Raw genomic sequence first — 23,300 nt, 5'->3', positions numbered from 1 at the left:
AAGACTCCATCCTTTTGGAGTTGGCCTATGCATTTCTTGCTTACATGTCCAAGACGACAATGCCATAAGGATGCTTTATCTAATCTAGTGGAAGAGTTAATACACACTACATTATTTCCTAGATTATCTACAATAGATACAGTTTCATACACGCCATCACAAGGTAATGCTTTAAAATAAAGAACATTATTAAAGAAAGCATCAATACTACCATTATTATTATCAAAATAAAAGGTAAAACCTTGTTTATACAATGCATGAAAGGAAATAACATTTCTTGCCATTTGTGGCGAATAATAACATTTATTCAAATCTAATGTAAACCCACTATTTAGCACTAAGGAATAAACTCCTATCTTGGTGACAGGTGAAGCTTTCCTGTTTCCCATGATCAAGTTTATATTTCCCTGCTCCACCTTCTCACTTCTTTTTAGTCCCTGCAAATCACAACATATGTGAATACCACAACCTGTATCAAGGACCCAAGACTTAGAATGAGGTGAGTTATTAGACAATATAGTGTATATACCTGCATGGTTGGGTTTTACTTTCCCATCCTTCAAATCTTGCTGGTACTTTGGGCAGTTTCGCTTCCAGTGCGACTTTTCATGGCAATAGAAGCATTCAGCCTCATTAGGGTTAGCAGAAGGAGTGACGAAACCTTTCTTGGTTTTGCTTGAAGAGGAGCCTTCAAGGGTCTTACCCTTGGTACCCTTAGAAGGGTTCTTTCTCTTCTTCCCTTTGCCATGCCCGATTGCCAAGACATTGGCCGCAGTTGGAGTAGGAGTAGGAGTAGTAACAACCGACTTACCCTTTAGACCACTTTCGGCGGTCTTCAAGAGTCCTTGAAGTTTGCTGAGGGTGACTTCTTCCTTGTTCATGTGATATGTCATGCGGAATTGATCATAACACGATGGCAAGGAGTGCAAAATGATGTCTATTACTAACTCCTCAGGGACGTTCACATTCAACTTCAGTAAACGGTCCACATACCTTTGCATTTTCTGCATGTGGCCCGTGATGGGTTCACCATCCTTCATTCGGGTTGTTATCATGGAGGAGATTATTTCATATTGCTCTTGTAGCGGTCCATCAAGTCCTGGTGCATCTCAAAAGGATAATAATCCTCATAGGACTTTTGGAGCTCGGCTGTCATGGTGGCCATCATGATGCATGCCACTTTTGTAGCATCTCTTTCATGTACCTCATATTCAGCAAGCTCTTCAGGAGTAGCAGTTGGCTCGGGTACCTTCAGCTCCTTGTCGAGAACATATTCTTTGTTCTCATACCGAGTGACCATCCTGATGTTTCTGATCCAATCTGTAAAGTTGGACCCATCAAAGATGACTCTCCCACAAAGATTCATGAGAGAGAAGGAGCTAGTAGGGTTTGAGCCAGAAGCATTGTTATTGGAAGACATCTGAAAAGAAGAGGGAATAGATTAGATTAGATATAGAGATAGTCCTTAACAAAACACCCAAATGTAATATTAAGGCTAGGACCCAACACAATATTTTATAACTTAGAAGAGGGATGCCGTAATCTAAGCTATAAGATATTTGAAGGTATGTGAATGACGATTCACCAATTTCCACCATGAAAAACGAAATATTTAATTAGGTTTTAATTGGTTTAGAAACTCCTAGATTCTTTGAGATTCATTGAACTTTCTTCAATGGCATGTTTCAATCTCGAGTGTGCCCTTCAAGTTTTGTGACTGGGATGCCGAGGATCACAAAACTAGGTGTGAAGTAACCATGCAAATTACTTGGTACCCTTAATGTATTACCCCTCAATCGATGTGGCGGTTAACCACACACGCTCCATCGATACTATGATAAACATTAAGTCACCCTTTACCTACCTTGTTAAGTTCAAGTTAGTGTGCCGGTTAACCACACACACTCCACTAACGACTTAAACAAAGTGTAAAGTGTAATTTCATGGATTAGCACCTTATTCACATTTTCCTAAAATAACTAAGATTGGGAATTCAATAAAGTTTAGTTACTTTAGTATTATCATTATACTTTTAATGAGAATTTATAAGTCCTTGTCCTACCCGTTCGGCTAACGACCCTCCACCGATCAAGGAAGCGGTGGGTGAGAGTGGACACCCATTAAGTTGCCATTTTATAGGCAACAACCTTATACCCCCCTTATAGACCGGCTTCGTGAATGAGGCGTACTAGCGGTAAGACGACTTGATCTTATACATATATAAAAGACACCATTCAAATAAGCATTAATATAACCATTACTATTATCAAATGAATATCTGAAACCTTGTCTAAACAAACCATGAAAAGAAATGATGTTTCTTGCCATATCTGGCGAATAGCAACAATTATTTAAATCTAGCCCTAACCCACTACTCAACACTAAGGAATAAACTCCGATCTTGGTTACTGGTGAAGACTTCTTGTTTCCCATGATCAAGTTTATCCTTCCATGCTCCACTTCCCTACTTCTTTTTAGGCCCTGCATATCAGAACAAATGTGGTAACCACACCCTGTATCAAGAACCCATGAAGTAGCAAATGATGAGTTATTAGATTTAATTAAATACATACCTGCGAAGGTGGGTTTTATCTTCCCATCCTTAATATCTTGCAGATATTTAGGGCAGCTTCGTTTCCAGTGGCCCTTCTGGTGGCAATAGAAGCACTCTGCTTCCTTGGGGTCAGAAGAGGGCTTAACAGAACCTGCTTTGGTCCCACTAGAAGAAGAACCATCTTGGGTCTTACCCTTATGGTGGCTCTTGTAAGGAGCCTTCCTCTTCTTTCCCTTTCCTTGGCCAATTGCCAACACAGGAGCAGCTACAGTAGAGGATGATGCAACAGATTTGTCCTTGAGGTTGCTCTCAGCTGTCCTCAGGAGCCCTTGAAGCTTACTTAGGGTGACCTCTTCCTTATTCATGTGGTAGGTCATTCTGAACTGGCTGTAGCAGGAAGGCAAGGAGTGGAGGATGATGTCGATAGCCAAATCCTCATCAAACTTAACATTAAGTTTGAGAAGACGATCAACATATCTTTGCATTCTTTGCAAATGAGCAGTTAGGGATTCTCCACTCCCCATCTTAGCGGTGATCATGTTGGTGATGATCTCATAGCGCTCTTGCCTCGCGCTCTGGTGGTACCTGTCCAGCAAATCTTGATGCATCTCATATGGATACAAGTCCTCATAGGACTTTTGGAGTTCGAGGTTCATGGTGGCCAACATGATGCAATGAACTTTCGTTGCATCACGCTCGTGGGCCTCAAAGGCGGCCATCTCTTCAGGAGTAGCTTCTTCTGGGTTGATCCTTTCAAGCTTCTCGTCTAGGACATATTCTTTGTCCTCATAACGAGTTATCATGCGAATGTATCTCATCCACTCGTTGAAGTTCGAGCCATCAAATGTCACCTTTTGACACAGGTTCATCAGCGAGAATGACCCAAAAGTGTTGTTGTTTGTGTTTGCGTTTGACATCTGAAATAGAAAGGAACAAAGTTTGATTAGAATGAATCCCTAATTAAACACCCACATGAGAAATTAGGGCTAGGATCCAACAACATTATTTACAACTTAGAAAAGGGATGCCGTAATCTAAAAGTAAATAATTTGAAGGTAAGTGAATGACGATTCACTAATATTCACCATGAAAAACGAAAGAGGTTAAGTTTTAAATGTATTTGAAAATTCCTAGATTTCTTTTGAGATTCATTGAACATTTCAATGGCATGTTTAAATCTCGATATGCACTTCAAATTTGCGACTGGGATGCCGAGGATCGCAAACAAGTTTGTGAATAACCATGCGAATTATCATGGTGCACTCAATGTCTTCATCACCTAATCAATGTGCTGGTTAGCCACGCACGCTCCATTGATCTATGATAAGACATCGAGCCACCCTTTGTCACCAATGTCAATCCCAAATTAGTGTGCTGGTTAACCACGCACGCTCCACTAACGTTTGACAGGGGTACAAAGTGTAATTCCATGGAATAGCATCATTTTCACATTTTACCCTAAAGTAACTAAGAGTGGGAATTTGTAAAACAATGTAGTTACTTTAATATTTCCATTATACTTATAATGAGGAATTAAGTGCCCTATCCTATCTGTTCGGCTAACGACCCTCCACCAGTCAAGCAAGCGGTATATGTGAGTGTACATCCATTAAGCGCCATTTTATAGGCAGCAACCTTATACCCACCTTATAGACTGGCTTCGTGAATGAGGCCTACTAGCGATAAGACTAGCTTATTCTTATACATATGTATAATAATTAATCTTATAATATCATAATTGTATAAGGGTGTATTTTAAAACATTTTAAAATACTAGTGTCTTTGTTGCATTTAAAATTTTCGAAAATTAGACAATTTAATTTAAAATTTTAAACACCAAAAATCTTTGATTTAATAATTATCAAAATTAAACAATTAATTTAAATTATTAAATCATGAAGGATTATCATAAAATTAAACAATTAATTTATCCTAATCCTTTTTATCCCCTAGATTTCGAAATTTATGGAAAGGATAATTCAAGATCTTCAATTATCTAGTTTAAACAATTAAGTTGATAATCACAAAGATGGCATTATCCAAATCCCTAAAATTTTGGGATCTTGTCTTGGGGGGCAAGGGATTTTCGAAATCCCTAGGGTTTCATAACCCTAATTTCGAAATTTGGAGGCTAGACAAAAAAGTTTAAGAACCCTACAAAAAATCGCCAACTAGGGTTTCTTAACCCTATTTTCGAAAACCACCAAGCCTTAGGGTTTACTTGCCATAAACCCTAATTTGTCAAATTCATAATATGTATCAAATCAAATTGAAAACAAAAACCAAAGGCTCTGATACCACTGATAGGTTTTATACAAACAATCCTATGTGTGCATGCAACCCTAATTGGATCTATGTTTTCACTATAAGACATACAACTATATGAACACAAAATAAACCCTAGCATGCTTCTATAATTTTCGAAAATTATATAGAAGTGTAGTAGTCATACCTCTGTTGTTATATAGCAATAACAACTAGTTTCCTTGATCTTTTGAACTCTTGAAAGCAAGCACCACAATTGTAGTGCCTCTAATGGCTCACAAACACCTTGAAGCAAGAAGGCAATTAAGAGAGAGAGGGGAAGGATGCTAATTTCGGCCCTAGGGTTTCCCTTGGAATCAAGTGGCCTAAAATTGAAGCATAGGGCATCTATTTATACTGTAGGGTGCTAGGGTTTCAGTTTAAACCCTAATGGATAGCTTACCCACCAAGCAGCCCAAGGAACCTTCTGGAATGAGGCCCTTAGACGAAAATATGATGATCCCTCATCATAATTTCGTTCCCCCTTAGTCCATTAGGTTTCCCAGCCCAAAAACCAACTATCACACATTTGACAGTTTATACCCCTTTATTTAATTAATCTCTTTTAGTCACCAAATTAATTCCTAATTAATTTATGACTAATACTAATTAAATAAATATGATTTCTCCTTTAATATATTATTCTTATAATATATTAATAAACCATAATATCTTCTCTCTCATATCAAATTACCTTGTCAAGTTGCTTTGGTGAAGGCAACCCAAAAGGACCATGCACACTCGGGTCAAGTACATACCAAATATAGTTACGGACTTAGACACTAATCCAACAGATATGTCTGATTTTATTGTGTTTTAGTGCCAGTCGACTCCACTGCTCGAATGTTGCTTGCTTTTTGCTTTGTGGGACTCACATTGATGGGAGCTAACTATCAAATGAATACATTAGGCTACATTCTATGGAGGTTAAATAATCCTAGAGTGAAGGATTTTGCCATATTGCGCAGCTCTCTTTTGAGTCTAACTGTTGTAGGGTTGGGTCCTTTAGTCGAAAGATTATTTATGCTTTGTTGCATGTAATTGTATGTAACGCCAGTGTTTCTAGGCTAAGCATTAGTATGATGATGTAATAGTTATGGTCAACAATTGTAACCTATTTTGAAGTAATAAAGAGGAATTAGTTGAATATTATGTGAATTATGTGATTTTATGAGCATTATACTCATTTATAACTTATAATAAATTAAGAATGAAAACAATCGTCAAAAATGAAATGATAGATAAACCCAATATCTATGAATAAAGTTGTAGTGGTTGTGACAAGGATTCCGGAGATATAAAGAACACCAAAATCCGAGTTATAACGAAGAAGTTATGACCTGTCGAAGTTTTACGGCTAAACCGGCATGACATCGTGTAACGTAAAAAAAAAGTGAATTTTTGATAAATTACTTTTTCGCCTTATCGATCTAAACGAAAGTCGTAGTATACGTTAAACCAAGAACGTGCATAAAAAGAACATCCAAATCCGATTTCGTATGAGGAAGTTATGATTTTTCTAAGATTTAGCATAACAGTGCACATCCCGGAATTCGAACAACCTAAATGAAAATTAAAGATCTCGTTAATAGGAGCTCAACGATCAAAAAGACAGTCGAAAACGGAGTCTGTATGTAGAAGTTATGAATTTTACACGGTCGTTAAACAGTGTAATCTTCTCATACTGTTACATTTCAAATCGGTTAAGAATTAGCCGATGGAGTCAAAAGGAGAGTTGTAGATATTGTCAATACCTATGCGTGGATATAAAGAACGTCGAAAACGAAGCTCGTATGCAAAAGTTATGGAATTTAGAAATCGGGAGTGTGCTGTTGCGAAGAGGGTGACGCGGCTGAATCTGGGCCCTTGCTTTCTCCCCACGCCTTGCCACCAGATGGTGACATGTGGCACACCAACTCGACGAGTTGGAGGCTCAAACTCAACGAGTTGGGCCATTTTCCAGCCTATAAATAGGATGCGAGAGCACCCCATTTTCTTCACACAAAAAGCCTTTCTCTCTCTCTCTCTCTCTCTCTCTAACTTCTCTCTAAGCCCTCCAAAAGCTCTAGTAGCTTCTAAGTGCTAGAGGAAAGCCCTAGAGCGCCCGAAGGCTCCGAGAAAAAGAGCTTTTTGGCTCGGAAACTCTGCCCCCGTAGAACCCGGTTTCTAGCCAAACCTCCCGGTAAGTGAGCTATGCTTATCCTACTTTAATTATAGCTTAGATTTAAATTTATTATCGTTATTATAAACTTATAAACAATATATATTATAAAATATAATATATAAAATGTTATTATAATATTTTAACAACTCGCAGTACGGGAAATCTGGTTGGAAAGGCCGCATAAGGTTGTTGGATTTCAGAAGTGCTATAATGCCAAAATGGTCATGCCTACGGTGTTTCATGTCCGGCCCTTGTCTGTACATAGTGGTTGAAAAGTATTGTTTAACACTTATAAAATAATAACGATCGTAATTAGTCGCGATAAATATTAGACTAAAATGTAGTGGTAATAATACTAGGTTTCGTCGAAGGAAATTGTATTGTTACGAAGCGAAGCGCTGTCCAAGTTGGAATCACCACTTTAACAAGTGAGTGCATAGTTAGTTTAATCTTACACATAGATATGAAGTATTTAATACAAATTATGTGATATATGTCCATATTATCTGTGTTCTTGATATCTATGCTGGATGAACGATTTATACATGTTTTAAAGGATTTAAACTGTATATGTATTTTATATCTACGAAAATGTTGGGTAAAACATGGGTAGATGAAAAAGCTGATGTGTGATAAAATGATGAGAGACCTCGATGTTTACGATGATCTAGTCATCTAGAGGAGTATAGATGACGACCACGGACTATTCTAGACAATCCAATGGAACACTGGCAGGCTCGCAACCTGTAGGTGTTTATTTGAACTACGTGTTCACCAGGTGTAATCCATCCCCCTCATGGTTGCCTTATTTGACATGTATTGTTGAGGAATCCTCTAAGCAATGTTGTCCATCTCGATGAAAATCCTTAGGCTAGGTCCCTTATAATAGATGTTTTAGGGACATAAGGTGAGGATAACGGGGACGGGTAATCGTGTTGAATGATTTGATGAAATTAATAAACTTAATTATTATGGGATGAAAACCCTATATGCTCACCAGGCTCCCAAGCCTGACCCACTCAGTTTCTTGTATACAGGTCGTGGCAAAAGAGCACAGGAGTGATGGTCTGATGAGAGATCAATGGAATATAGGTCATTAGAATAAATAGATGTTGTAAGGCCTATGTTGGTTCTGTTTATGCTTTTGATCTGTATTGACAATGACATCCCGAGGTTTTTAATATAATGAAAATACATTTCTTCGGAAATGCTTTGATAAATTCTTTATCATGTTTTTGGGAACAAATTCCGCAACATTTTTCTTTAAAAGTATACTCTAGTTTTCAAATAAAGCATAAACAAATCGGTCTTTTCTAGTCGTGAAAATGGGGATGTCACAGTTGGTATCAGAGTATTAGTTTAAGCGAACTAGGAATTTGTAGGGTTTCTAGACTTAAACTTAGAATGCTAAGCAATGATTGTGAGATGAGTGTCTGCTATATTTTAGACACGAGCACTAGCGTATTTTAGGAAAGATGCCTAAATTGATGTTATGTGCTAAATGATTTATGTTATAGCCATAAAGATGCATTATAGGCTATTATTTGATCGGATCTATGTGATGGGTTTTGAGCATTCTAACACTCATATGGTGTACATGCAACCCTAGAAACCTTGGATCTATGTTTGACTAAGATACATGCAAATAATTATTTTTCCAAGGTTCTTATCCTAACTAGCATGGCATGGGGTACTTGAATCAAATAAAACTAGTAGAATTACTTACCTTGTAGTAGTAGTTGATTTCTTGGAGTTTGAGAGCCTAGCACCAATAATGTGGATGCCTCAAATGGAAGTCACAAATCACCACAAACTTGGAAACTTGAGAGAATAGTCACAAACCTCTTGAAATCGGCCCTCTTAGTTTACACACATCAACTAGTGCAATTTCAAGAACTAAAGCCTCCTTTATATAGTGTGGTGGATTAGGGTTACATCCATGTAAACCCTAATACCCATGTCTTTTCATTTCCATGACATCCATGGGTTAAAGCTCCATGGAGTATCCATGGACTTTCCATGCAAGCCTAGCCCATTCCAAATAAGCATTAGCCCACACTATATAAATACAAGAGCCCATATTTAATTAGTCATACTTTTGATCTCTAAATTAATTCTAAATTAATTATAGATCAATACTAATTAAATAATATGATTTTATATTAATATATTAGGACTTATAATATATTAATAAATCATAACTTATACCATTCTCAAACGATTATCCATAAATTGTTCGGGTGAAGTGCAACCCAAATGGACCATGCCGGGTCGGGTAAAGTACATACCAAATATAGTTATGGACTTAGACACTATATCCAACAGTCTCCCACTTGGATAAGTCTAATAACTATAGTTGCAAGTATGACTTCAGGAACCGATCAGCAATCGTAGCTCTTTAAACTCGGTTGAACTATGAAGCGCCATTTTAGATAAGTGATCATATAATCCTCTGTTCTAGATATCAGCCGGACAAATACATGGAACATGGTCTTGCTTATTGTCCAGCATTTGTTTCCCGATTTCTGATTTGTTTGACATAGAACTTAACTGAACACATCAATTTAGTTCTGACCGGGCCCGGTACATAGGTCAAAACAAAATCATCGAGGGGCCCAGATATCGCTTCTAATCCTAGAAGGAACAGATAAACTTCGACTCATATGTTTGCTCTACTACTTGTTGAACTACACACAAAGGCACGGTTTATAACATCGAGTTACCAATGCGTTTTCGTGCAATCAATGCATAACCAACTCATAGGCAACAAATCATATCTCTAGGTTTGAAGACTTATATGATATTACCGTCTCACGATCACTCGAGATAAATTCCATGAAGTGATACAAGTGAGTGTGGGTTGAATCCAATACTCAGAACTTATGAGCACTCATGAGTGTTGTAGCCCCGCTTTGTCTAACATCTTAAACCTCTACAAGCCAACCCATGACAGTCTTGATTCATATCTACTTCCAACATATGACCGACTGTGGAGAGTTTGAATAATATGATATAAACGATAACATAATTATTCTGGAAGTCAAAACATGCAAAAAGAAATAATAGTAAACGATTGACAAGAGATAGCAACACTTTACTCATAAATAACAGCTTTTATTTATCATCAAATGTCACTTCCATTTTACAAATTTCAAGATTATCTAACTACTAAAACTAATATCATCCTTTAGCCCTATGCTCCGAGCATGCTGGAGATGCTTAGCCCGAGTTAGTCCCTTCGTGAGGGGATCTGCTGGGTTCTCATCTGATGATACCCTCTTTGCCACGAGGATTCCTTCTTCTATTCGATGTCTGATGAAGTGATATTTTCTGTCAATGTGTCTGGATCTCCCATGATCTCTTGGTTCCTTGGCTAAGGCAACCGCACTATTGCTGTCACAGAAAATCTCCATTGGCTCCTTTATAGCTGGTACAACTCCAAGGTCTCCGATGAAGTTCTTTAGCCATATAGCCTCCTTTGCTGCCTCGCTTGCTGCTATATACTCTGATTCACAAGTGGAATCAGCCACTGTCTCCTGCTTGGAACTTTTCCAAGTAATTGCCCCTCCGTTTAGAGTAAAGACCCAGCCCGACTGAGAGCGGAAATTATCCATGTCGGTCTGAAAGCTAGCATCATTGTACCCTACAACTCTTAAGTCCTCACTGCCACCGAGGGTAAGGACCCAGTCCTTAGTCCTCCATAGGTACTTGAGGATATTCTTTACCGCAGTCCAGTGTGCCTTGCCAGGGTTCCCCTAATACATGCTAACCATGCTCAAAGCAAAGGCTACATCAGGTCGAGTACACGTCATAGCATACATGATCGATCCTACAGCTGAAGCATAAGGTATTCGACTCATTTCTGCTATCTCAGCCTCAGTACTAGGGCTTTGTGTCTTACTCAATCTGGAGTTACTCTGGATGGGTAACTCTCCTTTCTTGGAGTTATGCATGTTGAACCTTTTCAACACTTTGTCCACATAGGTGCTTTGACTAAGTCCAATTAGTCTTTTACTCCTGTTTCTCAAAATCCTTATCCCTAGGATATAGGCAGCTTCTCCAAGGTCCTTCATAGCGAAACACTTCCCAAGCCAGGACTTTACTTCCTGCAGGGTTGGGATGTCATTTCCTATGAGTAGTATGTCATCCACATACAGTACCCAAAAGCTGACTATACTCCCACTAGCCTTGACATAGACACAAGATTCATCTTCACTCCTTGAAAAGCCAAATTCTTTGACTTTCTCATCAAAGCAAAGATTCCATCTGCGAGGTGCGTGTTTTAATCCATAAATGGATTTCTCGAACTTACACACTCTACTGGGGTACTCTGTACTGACAAAACCCTCTGGCTGAACCATGTAAAAATCTTCAGCCAACTTTCCTTTAAGGAAAGCGGTTTTGACATCCATTTGCCATATTTCATAATCATGAAATGCAGCAATGGCTAACAGAACCCTAATAGACTTAATCTTGGCCACTGGTGAAAAGGTCTCATCATAATCAACTCCCGGAGTTTGAGAATAACCCTTTGCAACCAGTCGTGCCTTATAAGTGTGTACATTACCATCCATGTCGGTCTTCTTCTTGAAGATCCATTTGCACCCAACTATCTTACGATCAGGTACATTGTCAACCAAGTTCCAAACTTGATTTTCATACATGGACTGTATCTCGTTATCCATAGCCTCTTTCCATTTAGCAGCCTCAGGGCCTGTCATGGCTTCCGTGTAGCTGTTAGGCTCATCCAGATTTACCAGTGTGTTATCACTGATAAGTGTCTCACCTTCTGCAGTAATATGAAAACCATAATAATGCTCAGGTGCATTCCTAACTCTGGTGGAACGCCTCAGAGGTATAGATTCTTCAGTCGTCTCAACAGGAGTTTCCTCCTCAGGTTGAGGGCTAGGGTTTGAGGTTCCTTCACCACTTGACTCTTGAATTTCCTCAAGGTCAATTTGCCTCCCACTGTCTCCTTGGCTCATGATATCTCTCTCTCGAAAGAATCATCTTCTTGCTACAACTACCACATTATCACTGGGTATGTAGAAGATGTAACCAAAGGATTTTTGTGGGTAGCCGATGAATATACACCTTTCGCTTCGGGGTTCGAGCTTATCGTGAGTCTCGCGTCTCACAAAAGCCTCGCAACCCCAAATCTTGATGTGGTCTAGATTGGGAACTTTTCCAGTCCACACCTCGTGAGGCGTTTTGGCAACCTTCTTTGTAGGGACTAGATTAAGGATATGGGCGGCAGTCTCTAAGGCATACCCCCAAAATGAGATTGGTAGCGAAGCTCGACTCATCATGGAACGAACCATGTCCAACAAGGTCCGATTGCGCCTCTCAGCTACACCATTCAACTATGGTGTCCTAGGAGGTGTCAATTGTGAGACAATCCCACATTCCTTAAGATAGTCAAGGAACTCAGTACTAAGATACTCACCACCACGATCGGATCGAAGCATCTTAATGTTCCTGCCTAACTGATTCTCCACTTCTTGCTTAAATTCTTTGAATTTCTCAAAGGTTTCTGACTTATGCTTGATTAGGTAGACATATCCATATCTACTAAAATCATCAGTAAAAGTCACATAGAATCGATTAGCATCTCTTGTGGCGGTTCTGAAGGGTCCACACACATCCGTGTGTATGAGGTCCAACAAACCTTCACCCTAGCACAAGTGCCAGTAAAAGGTGACTTTGTCATTTTACCAGCAAACAAGATTCACAACTATCATCTGACTTTAGGTCAAATGACTCCAAGACTCCATCCTTTTGGAGTTGGCCTATGCGTTTCTTGCTTACATGTCCAAGACGACAATGCCATAAGGATGCTTTATCTAATCTAGTGGAAGATTTAATACACACTACATTATTTCCTAGATTATCTACAATAGATACAGTTTCATACACGCCATCACAAGGTAATGCTTTAAAATAAAGAACATTATTAAAGAAAGCATCAATACTACCATTATTATTATCAAAATAAAAGGTAAAACCTTGTTTATACAATGCATGAAAGGAAATAACATTTCTTGCCATTTGTGGCGAATAATAACATTTATTCAAATCTAATGTAAACCCACTATTTAGCACTAAGGAATAAACTCCTATCTTGGTGACAGGTGAAGCTTTCCTGTTTCCCATGATCAAGTTTATATTTCCCTGCTCCACCTTCTCACTTCTTTTTAGTCCCTGCAAATCACAACATATGTGAATACCACAACCTGTATCAAGGACCCAAGACTTAGAATGAGGTGAGTTATTAGACAATATAGTGTATATACCTGCATGGTTGGGTTTTACTTTCCCATCCTTCAAATCTTGCTGGTACTTTGGGCAGTTTCGCTTCCAGTGCGACTTTTCATGGCAATAGAAGCATTCAGCCTCATTAGGGTTAGCAGAAGGAGTGACGAAACCTTTCTTGGTTTTGCTTGAAGAGGAGCCTTCAAGGGTCTTACCCTTGGTACCCTTAGAAGGGTTCTTTCTCTTCTTCCCTTTGCCATGCCCGATTGCCAAGACATTGGCCGCAGTTGGAGTAGGAGTAGGAGTAGTAACAACCGACTTACCCTTTAGACCACTTTCGGCGGTCTTCAAGAGTCCTTGAAGTTTGCTAAGGGTGACTTCTTCCTTGTTCATGTGATATGTCATGCGGAATTGATCATAACACGATGGCAAGGAGTGCAAAATGATGTCTATTACTAACTCCTCAGGGACGTTCACATTCAACTTCAGTAAACGGTCCACATACCTTTGCATTTTCTGCATGTGGCCCGTGATGGGTTCACCATCCTTCATTCGGGTTGTTATCATGGAGGAGATTATTTCATATTGCTCTTGTAGCGGTCCATCAAGTCCTGGTGCATCTCAAAAGGATAATAGTCCTCATAGGACTTTTGGAGCTCGGTTGTCATGGTGGCCATCATGATGCATGCCACTTTTGTAGCATCTCTTTCATGTACCTCATATTCAGCAAGCTCTTCAGGAGTAGCAGTTGGCTCGGGTACCTTCAGCTCCTTGTCGAGAACATATTCTTTGTTCTCATACCGAGTGACCATCCTGATGTTTCTGATCCAATCTGTAAAGTTGGACCCATCAAAGATGACTCTCCCACAAAGATTCATGAGAGAGAAGGAGCTAGTAGGGTTTGAGCCAGAAGCATTGTTATTGGAAGACATCTGAAAAGAAGAGGGAATAGATTAGATTAGATATAGAGATAGTCCTTAACAAAACACCCAAATGTAATATTAAGGCTAGGACCCAACACAATATTTTATAACTTAGAAGAGGGATGCCGTAATCTAAGCTATAAGATATTTGAAGGTATGTGAATGACGATTCACCAATTTCCACCATGAAAAACGAAATATTTAATTAGGTTTTAATTGGTTTAGAAACTCCTAGATTCTTTGAGATTCATTGAACTTTCTTCAATGGCATGTTTCAATCTCGAGTGTGCCCTTCAAGTTTTGTGACTGGGATGCCGAGGATCACAAAACTAGGTGTGAAGTAACCTTGCAAATTACTTGGTACCCTTAATGTATTACCCCTCAATCGATGTGGCGGTTAACCACACACGCTCCATCGATACTATGATAAACATTAAGTCACCCTTTACCTACCTTGTTAAGTTCAAGTTAGTGTGCCGGTTAACCACACACACTCCACTAACGACTTAAACAAAGTGTAAAGTGTAATTTCATGGATTAGCACCTTATTCACATTTTCCTAAAATAACTAAGATTGGGAATTCAATAAAGTTTAGTTACTTTAGTATTATTATTATACTTTTAATGAGAATTTATAAGTCCTTGTCCTACCCGTTCGGCTAACGACCCTCCACCGATCAAGGAAGCGGTGGGTGAGAGTGGACACCCATTAAGTTGCCATTTTATAGGCAACAACCTTATACCCCCCTTATAGACCGGCTTCGTGAATGAGGCGTACTAGCGGTAAGACGACTTGATCTTATACATATATAAATATTATCAAAACTTATAATATTATAAAGTATAAGGGTTGAATTTTAACTTTTAAAATTCTAGGGGTTGGAACTAAAGTTTTTAATATGACTTTACATGTTCCAAAACTTGAGGGCAAGTTTTGTAAACTTTCAAAACTTTTCATTTCTCATAACTTATGAGTTAATGGTTATTAAAAATGAAGATTCTTCATTTTTTGTAACCTATGTGTTCTTTTAATGGTTATTTATAAATGTGACTTTTGGTTATCCATAACTTAACAACTAGTTATGGACTCCATTAAAACACATAAAGATCAAGAATTAATCTAATCAATTATTAGCACATAATTTCTATGATCTTCTAAACTCATATGTTTATGAATGTTCATATCAAAAATTTCAAGAATCGTAAGTACATATCCAAAACTTGAAATTTTGATACGAGCTTTTGAACAAAACTTCGATTTTCAAGTTTTTTTTTTTTTTTTTTTTTTTTTTTTTTGCATCAAGTATCAAATAAACAAACCAGGCTCTGATACCACTGATGAGTTTTGAGCATTCTAACACTCCTATGGTGTACATGCAACCCTAGAAACCTCGGATCTATGTTTGACTAAGATACATGCAAATAATTATTTTTCCAAAATTCTTATCCTAACTAGCATGACATGGGGTACTTGAATCAAATAAAACTAGTAGAATTACTTACCTTGTAGTAGTAGTTGATTGCTTGGAGTTTGAGAGCCTAGCACCAATAATGTGGATGCCTCAAATGGAAGTCACAAATCACCACAAACTTGGAAACTTGAGAGAATAGTCACAAACCTCTTGAAATCGGCCCTCTTAGTTTACACACATCAACTAGTGCAATTTCAAGAACCAAAGCCTCCTTTATATAGTGTGGTGGATTAGGGTTACATCCATGTAAACCCTAATACCCATGTCTTTTCATTTCCATGAGATCCATGGGTTAAAGCTCCATGGAGTATCCATGGACTTTCCATGCAAGCCTAGCCCATTCCAAATAAGCATTAGCCCACACTATATAAATACAAGAGCCCATATTTAATTAGTCATACTTTTGATCTGTAAATTAATTCTAAATTAATTATAGATCAATACTAATTAAATAATATGATTTTATATTAATATATTAGGACTTATAATATATTAATAAATCATAACTTATACTATTCTCAAACGATTATCCATAAATTGTTCGGGTGAAGTGCAACCCAAATGGACCATGCCGGGTCGGGTCAAGTACATACCAAATATAGTTATGGACTTAGACACTATATCCAACACTATGGTCTATTTCCGACCGGATCTGGAAAGTTTACGTGTTCAGATTTCTAAACGTTCGACTACGATATTAGAACTTGTGACATCCCCAATTTCACGGCCCGAAAAGACTGATTTGTTTATGCTTGATTTTAAAAATCAGAGTATTTTTTAAAGAAATACGTTGCGGAATTTGTTCCCAAAAAAAACATGATAAATATATTATCAAATCATTTCAGAGGAAATGTATTTTTATTCATTTTAAAACTTTGGGATGTCATCGTCAATACAGAAACATAAGCATAAACAGAACTTACATTCATTTACACTAGTGATTTTACATCTCCTTTAATCTCTCAGTGTAACGTAACTTCTTATCGACACCTGTGATACAAATAATTTGAGTAGGTCAGGTTGGGAAACCTGGTGAGTATATAGGGTTTTCAACCCACAATAATAAAGTTATTATGTTTTATCATCAGACAATTAACCCAATTACTCATCCCCATTATCTTCTTTATTTCTTAAGGATTTACCCTAAGAACCATCTATCACTCATTCCTAAGGATTCATCCTAAGGAATAGGTACGGAATACATCGTCGTCAGGTTTTATACAACAAGCACTAAGTCCATAGCTGCCAGGGTTTATACGACATGTGCTAAGTCCATAGCTCTGATTTATCGACATTATTATTCACGAGAATCCACCTGCAATACATGTCAATGAGTTTTTAGAGTACATCTGATGAACATATAGTTCACAACACCTACAGGTTGCGAGCCTGCTAGTGTTCAATGGACCATGTAGAATAGTCCATGGTTGGCATCCATACTCTGCTGAATGACGGGGGCCAACGTTTGGGTAAGGGCTTCTCTGATATTTTACCCCTCACCCTCATCTCATGATTTATATCACCAATCATCTCATTTATCCAACTCATCTTTCATCACATACCAACTATTTCATCTACCCATGTTTTACCCAACATTTTTGTAGATATAAAATACATATCAAGTTTAAATCATTTAAAACCTGTATAAATCATTCATTCAACATCCATCTCAAATAAACAAACAATATATATTCACGTAGCACGTATTTTATATAAAATACTTCATATCTATGTGTAAGATGAAAGTGACTACACACTCACTTGATTTAACGATGATTGCGTAGCACCTCGTCTCTTAAAATAATCGTTTCCGATAAAACCGGAATGTTTTCTCAAAAACCGGGCTTCACGCGGGCAGAGTTTCGGCTGAAAATATTATTTTCTCGGGATCTTCGGTGCGCCGGGACTTGCGTCGGGTGTTGGGGTAGTTCCCTAGGCTTCAGGGGAGTTGGGATAGGCTAGAAAGAGAATAAAGAGTGAAAGAGATTTCAAAAATGTAAACTAAACTCGGAGATCTCGCACCCCTTTTATAGGTGGTCGAAGCCTCGGATTACGTTGGGCGTACTTCGGCACGCTGGGCGTACGAGGCGTGGCACCTGCTCGGTTCACGGGTCTCGGACGTGTCATCAATGGGTGATAGGTGTCTTCATGCGAAGGAAAGGGCGGCGTGGCTGACTCCGGATCGGGTACGTGCGAAGTACGCTGGGCATACGGCTTCGGACCAACCTTAAAGTTTTTGCCCAAAACTTCAAAAATCCATATCTTTCGCATACGAGCTCCGTTTTTGACGTTCTTTATATCCACGCGTAGGTGAGATTATACTCTACAACTTTTGTTTAGACTCTGTTGGCAAATTTTGACTTTATTTTTAATGTTATATTTTTAACAGGCCGGGACAGGAAAAGTCTGTTAAAAATTCATAACTTCTTCATCCGATGTCCGTTTTCGTCTGTCTTTTTACCGTTGAACTACAAATAACGAGATCTTCGATTCTCGTTTAGATTGTGTCGGCTAGAAATCGCTCGGTCTTGAATTCAAATTTCGGGCTATGCATTGCTATGCCGAAACTTAGAAAATTCATAACTTCCTCATATTAATTCAGATTTAGACATTCTTTCTATGCACGCTCTCGGTTTAACGTGTACTACGACTTTCATTTAGGTCTCTAAGGCTAAAAAGCACTTTATCGTAAATTCACTTTTTACGTCACACAGCGTCGTGCCGGTTCTGTCGCAAAACTTCGACAACTCATAACTTCTTCGTTATAACTCGGATTTCGATATTCTTTATATCTCCGGAATCCTTGTTTCAACCACTACAACTTTCTACATAGATATCGGGTTTATCTAATATTAATTTTTGACGCTTATTTTTATCCTTAATTTATTAAATCATAATAATTAAGTATAAAGCACATAAATTCACATAATTTATTCTTATTACTTCAAAACACGTTATAATAGTTGACCTAGACTATTACATTGTCTTTAATGCTTAGCCCAGAAACACGGGCATTACAATTCTCTCCCCCTTAGAATGATTCCGTCCCCAGAATCATACATCAACAAACAACTGCGGATAGCGACTCATCATGTCACTCTCCGTTTCCCAAGTGAGATTTGGCACATTCATATGTTTCCATTGCACAAGAACTAAATCGACCATCTTGCGTCGCAACTTCTTAGTCTTACGGTCAACAATTTCCTCTGGTTCTTCAATTAACCTCTTGCTTTTATCCAAACTTAATTCAGAAATTGGGATTATGTCGGGAACTCTTCCCGTGAACTTCCTCAAATAACACACGTGGAAAGTGTTATGAATACCATCTAGTTCTTCTGGTAGTTCTAGCTTGTAAGCTTGGTTCCCAATCATCTGAAGAACTTTAAACGGTCCAATAAACCTTGGACTCAACTTTCCTCTTTTACTAAATCTTATAAGTCCCTTCCACGATGAGACTTTAAGTAAAACCGAATCTCCAACTTCGAATGTTATTGGTTGTCTTTTCTTGTCAGCATAGCTCTTTTGACGATTCTGAGCTGCTAACATCCTTTCCGTAATCACTTTCAGCTTTTCAGCAGTCTGATGGACTATCTCGGGCCCCATAAACTGCTTTTCTCCAGCTTCAAGCCAACATGACGATATTCGACACTTTTGTCCATACAAAGTGTGACAAGGTGCCATCTTGGTGCTCGAGTGGAAACTATTATTGTAGGAAAATTCTACCAATGGTAAATGTTCATCCCAGTTACCTTGGAATTCCAGGGTGCATGCTCACCGCATATCCTCCAATGTTTGAATCGTTCGTTCTCTCTGACCATCAGTTTGCATATGGTAAGCTGTACTTAGACACAATTTCGTACCCAATTCCTCTTGTAGATTTTTTTTCCAAAACCTCGACGTGAAACGACTATCACGATCTGATACAATCGTTAAAGGAACACCGTGAAGTTTTTACTATCTCCTTCATGTAAGCATTTTCAAGTTTATCCATAGACCATTTTTCATTGGTTGCTATGAAGTGTGCACTTTTAGTAAACCGATCAACGACCACTCAAATCATGTCGTGACCGCTCTTCGTTCTGGGCAGTTTAGTCACAAAATCCATGGTGATGTGTTCCCATTTAACCATGGGTACAGGTAAAGGTTCTAAACTCCCATACGGTTTCTGATGTTGTGCTTTAACTCTCGCACATGTCACACACTCGGCCACATACTTTTCAACATCGAGCTTCATTGTCGGCCACCAGTAGTAGGGTTTCAAATCCCAATACATTTTGTGCTGCCGGGATGAATCGAGTAAATGGTCTTGTGAGCTTCTTCCACCAGAAGATCTCTTATTCCTCTGGGTTAGAACACAAACCAACACAACTCCAGATGCGTCACTACAGACTACGAAGTCTTCAACTTCGTTTTCGGAAACACTAACAAGACATGGCTTGTATAATGACTTCATACGTTATCTCTTCATCCTAGGTAATAGTCGTAACTATTATGTTTCCTTCGAATGAGTATCTAATTTTGGAATTCTTGTATGCAGGCGGTGTTCGATCTTCCACCCGCTCCCTATCCCATGTTCAACTTTCAATTGTGACCTTCAAGTCACAATCTCGATCTTTATTGGAGACTCCTCCAAACTTAAGATAAGTTCTTTCCTTCGATTACCATAGTAGACTGATGGGTCATGTTCTAATGACCTCTCATCATATTATGCACTGCTTAGACTCAAGTCCTTTAGAGTCGAGTTTCTGAACATAATATACCTTCCTTCATTTACCAATGTGATTACATTCTAACATGTAGTACTTCTAGCTACAAGCCTCTTACTTTAATAATGATTGGGATACTTCAATCTTCCCGTTTGAGTGAGATACTACATCGGACTTGGTCTCTGAACCACATGAATAACTCATCTTGGTTGGACTCGATTCGATATAACCTCTTGGGTCGGAATAACAACCATCTTTCTTAGTCATTACCGAAACGATGGTAACGACAGACTAGAACAAAACGGAATCAACTACTAGCTCATTGGTAACCTCGTGAGTTTCCCTGATCCAAGTGTGAGTCATGTGCTTCTGGTAGTATAGGCCTCTACTACCATTCACACCTACTCATACTCGTCCCAAATATTGTCTCGCAGTTCTCCAAGTCACCATACAAAAATCTCACATAGTCATTCAATACATCAGATAAAAAAACCAGGGTTTATATTATTTCTTGAAACGATTACACAGAGGTTCAAGTTTACCCTATATTATGCCTCTAATAGGCTACACCACATGATACTATTTACATTGCTACTTCATTACTTGTCTTCGGGTATCAAGTCTTTACTTCTAATTCCTAGCGTTGTTATTTGATTCATCGAGGATCATGTGGATTTCCCTTGGCCTTGGTGGTGCGCTTGGCCTTGCTACTTCATTTTTCTCCGGGCAGTCTCTAGAAATCTGTCCTTCTTCCCTACATCCATAACACACCCTCTTGGGAAACATACACTCATCGGCATAATGCCCAGTCTCTCCACACTTGAAATAATTCACCTTCCTGCCATAATTTCCAGAGTGTTTATTTTTTCACTCCCCGCACCATTTTCCTTTACCTCCTCTTTTTCCAGACTTTGGGAACATGTTGCTCTTGTTGGACCTTGAAGACCCCTCAAATTTCCTCTTCTTGCCAACTTCAACATTGTTGGTGGTCTTGTCGTTGATCATTTCTTCAATAGACTTAGCAACCCAGATAGTTGCCTCAAGAGCAAATGCCTGACGTACTGGCTCAGTAAGTTTGTCCTTACTTTGTTGAAGTAAACATTTTGTCTCTTCCATCTGTTGATCCAACATCGACTGCACCATTTCCTGTACCCCTGCCATTGAAATTGGCTCGGGCTGCGAGTTATCGATTCCCAATCCACTTTGTGTGCTTGCCATTTCGATCTATACACAAAAGTAGGTGAATTTAGATCTTTATTTTTGATAGATTTTTAAATCTTCGTTATCACTCCGAAACGTTTACATGCTAGTTCTAATATCGTAGTCATACGCTTAGAATCCTGAACACATAAGGTTTCCAGATCTGGTCGGCAACAGACCATAGATCCGAACAAATAATATCATATATGAGACACATATAGCATTTAGCACATAGAAGCATTTTAGGCATTTTTCCTAAAATATACTAGTGCTCGTGTCTAAAATATAGTAGACACTCATCTCACAATCATTTCTTAGCATTCTAAGTTTAAGTCTAGAAATCCTACAGATTTCCTAGTTCGCTTAAACTAATGCTCTGATACCAACTGTGACATCCCCAATTTCACGGCCCGAAAAGACCGATTTGTTTATGCTTGATTTTAAAAATCAGAGTATCTTTTAAAGAAATACGTTGCAGAATTTGTTCCCAAAAAAAACATGATAAATATATTATCAAATCATTTCCGAGGAAATGTATTTTTATTCATTTTAAAACTTTGGGATGTCATCGTCAATACAGAAACATAAGCCATAAACAGAACTTACATTCATTTACACTAGAAATTTTACATCTCCTTTAATCTCTCAGTGTAACGTAGCTCCGTATCGACACCTGTGATACAAATAATTTGAGTGGGTCAGGTTGGGAAACCTGGTGAGTATATAGGTTTTTCAACCCACAATAATAAAGTTATTATGTTTTATCATCAGACAATTAACCCAATTACCCATCCCCATTATCTTCTTTATTTCTTAAGGATTTACCCTAAGAACCATCTATCACTCATTCCTAAGGATTCATCCTAAGGAATAGGAACGAAATACATCATCGCCAGGGTTTATACAACAGGCACTAAGTCCATAGCTGCCAGGGTTTATACAACATGTGCTAAGTCCATAGCTCTCATTTATCGACAATATTATTCACGGGAATCCATCTGCAATACATGTCAATGGGTTTTTAGAGTACATCTGATGAACATATAGTTCTCAACACCTACAGGTTGCGAGCCTGCTAGTGTTCCACGGACCGTCTAGAATAGGTCCGTGGTTGTCATCCATACTCTGCTGAATGACAGGGGCCAACGTTTCGGTAAGGGCTTCTCTCATATTTCACCCATAACCCTCATCTCATGATCTATATCACCAATCATCTCATTTATCCAACTCATCTTTCATCACATACCAACTATTTCATCTACCCGTGTTTTACCCAACATTTTTGTAGATATAAAATACATATTCAGTTTAAATCATTTAAAACCTATATAAATCACTCATTCAACATCCATCTCAAATAAACAAACAATATATATATTCACATAGCACGTATTTTATATAAAATACTTCATATCTATGTGTAAGATGAAAGTGACTACACACTCACTCGATTTAACCATGATTGGGCAGCACCTCGTCTCTTAAAATAATCGTTTCCGATAAAACCGAGATGTTTTCTCAAAAACCGGGCTTCACGCGGTTAGAGTTTCAGCTGAAAATATTATTTTCTCAGGATCTTCTGTGTGCCGGGACTTGCTTCGGGTATTGGGGTAGTTCCCTAGGCTTTAGGGGGGTTGGGATAGGCTAGAAAGAGAATAAAGAGTGAAAGAGATTTCAAAAATGTAAACTAAACTCAAAAATCTCGCACCCCTTTTATAGGTGGCC

Source organism: Lactuca virosa, chromosome 2, assembly GCF_052849685.1.
Source record: "Lactuca virosa cultivar CGN04683 chromosome 2, Lactuca_virosa_CGN04683_v6, whole genome shotgun sequence".
In the NCBI taxonomy this organism is placed as follows: Eukaryota; Viridiplantae; Streptophyta; class Magnoliopsida; order Asterales; family Asteraceae; genus Lactuca; species Lactuca virosa.
Note: the sequence above shows the minus strand (reverse complement) of the source record.